Source organism: Lactuca virosa, chromosome 7, assembly GCF_052849685.1.
Source record: "Lactuca virosa cultivar CGN04683 chromosome 7, Lactuca_virosa_CGN04683_v6, whole genome shotgun sequence".
NCBI classification, from domain to species: Eukaryota; Viridiplantae; Streptophyta; class Magnoliopsida; order Asterales; family Asteraceae; genus Lactuca; species Lactuca virosa.
The window spans coordinates 88410871-88412969 of record NC_136432.1 but is presented as its reverse complement, the minus strand read 5'-3'; the positions used below and the strand labels follow the sequence as shown (position 1 = coordinate 88412969).

Here is a 2099-nt window from a genome sequence, read left to right as displayed (position 1 = left end):
AGATATAAATGAGAAATTCAATATGACACTAAATTGATATATAATGATAATGACCGGTTTATGTATAAATAGTAATTCGAAATGAGATATATGTATAACAACAAATTATTTAATAATAGACAGAATTTTGTTATATTTTATCTAAAATCGACTCAAATGAGAATCATCTAAACTATAATCTATACAATTTAAAACAGATAAAAACAAAAAACAAACAAATATACTAGTAATATAAAATAATGAAACTAAATTCAATAGCTTAATAATCCATCCATTGAAAGAGTACCATATGGCATTTATATCATCTGAAAATTCAAATCAAGAAAAATAAAAGTAAACTCTAAATTCAAAGCATTTATTAATGCGCTTCCTATAAATATCATCTATCAAATTCCATCATCTTCCATTAACAATTTCCGAATAGCAACAATATTCGAAGAAATACAAATTAATTTGAGGGTTCAAAATGGGAAGATTTAATATAAATTTAGTGGTGTTCATGTCACTAATGGTTGCATGCATGCACCTTCACGGCACCACAGCGCAGACCAGGCATGTTGTTGGTGACGCCTTGGGATGGACCATTCTTTCCGGCGGGGCCTCTGCTTACACCACTTGGGCATCACTTCAAACATTCACCGTCGGCGACATTCTCCTCTTTAACTTCACCAACGGAGATCACGACGTTGCGGAGGTTTCAGCGGCGGCGTACGGCCCATGCACAGCCACCAATCCCATCTCTCTTGCAACCACCGGCCCCGCCTCCCTTACCTTGACCACCGCCGGAACCCACTATTACATATGTACATTCACAAGCCACTGCCAACTAGGTCAGAAGTTAACCATTCAACGTCTCCGCCGACGCCTCTACCACTCCTCCATCAGCAACACCCAAGGGCGGAGCCACCTTAGAACCAGGGTAGGCCCAGGCTCACCCTCAATTTTTGTTGTTGTATATAGATATATGAACCTATTTGGGGTAAGTTATTCAATAAACACATGTAGCTCAGCGGCAAGGCACTATATCTCTATTCCATAGTTTATATTTATATTCCATAGTTTAAGAGTTTGATCCTAATGCCATTCAATTCCTATGTTTTTTTTTGTAATTCATTTCTAAAGTTACAGTTTGGCCCCTTATATTTGGAAGTTAAATTCTTTTAATAAGTAACTTTTCAAAATTTACATATTTCACACATCAAATTTTATAAATTTGCATAATTCCATTTTTAGCTAATTTAATTTACTTTTTAGTTTTTCTTTTTTAGATTTATTTTTATTATATATATATATATATATATATATATATATATATATATATATATATATATATATATATATAATATAAAATTGTATTTAAAAGGCCATTTTTTTGTATCTCTATCTCTATCTCTCTCTCTCTCTCTCTCTCTATATATATATATATATATATATATATATATATATTTCAATTATTTTATAAGGAACACTTAAAAAAAAAAATTGCCTCCGCCCTTGGCAACACCCACAATACCAGCGTCTCCACCTACCACCCTTCCTACACCTGCACCCACAACATCGACATCTCCACCGACCACCACCCCTACAACACCCGATGTTCCTTGTCCCCCCACCTCATCTCCAAGCTCCAGCCCATCATCACCACCAACCGCGGTAACCTCCGACAGGATCACTCCGCCTCCACCACCTAGTGGAGGAGCTCCATCTTTCTCCGCCATGGTACCTGCCAGTTTCTTGATAATTGGCTTGACTTTCTTGAACTATTAAATTTGAGAAGGAAGAGATACACTTATTTATCATGTTTATCTACACATTATTTTAATATTGTTTTCGTTCACGATTACTCTATGTTTTTTGTCCTATATTTGTTGTGAGGCCTCATCAAAATAAATAAAGATTTAAGATTTTGTTTTATTTTGGAATTTGTCCTGATTTAAACTTTTTCCTATTTACTGTTAGGGGTGTGAGCATAAACCGTCCGTACCGCACCACACCGTACCGCATAATACGGTTTTTGACTTCCACGGTGCGGTTTACGGTTTGTAGCTTTTGTAAACCGCAGTATACGGTGCGGTTTGCGGTTTTTGTTTACAAAATCA

The 2099-nt window shown here is 35.6% G+C and overlaps 1 pseudogene; it reads left to right on the top strand.

Moving 5' to 3' along the window:
* Nucleotides 1-452: 452 nt before the first annotated feature.
* On the top strand, nt 453-1767 carry LOC145123484 (blue copper protein-like; annotated as a pseudogene).
* The last annotated feature ends 332 nt before the right edge of the window (nt 1768-2099 follow it).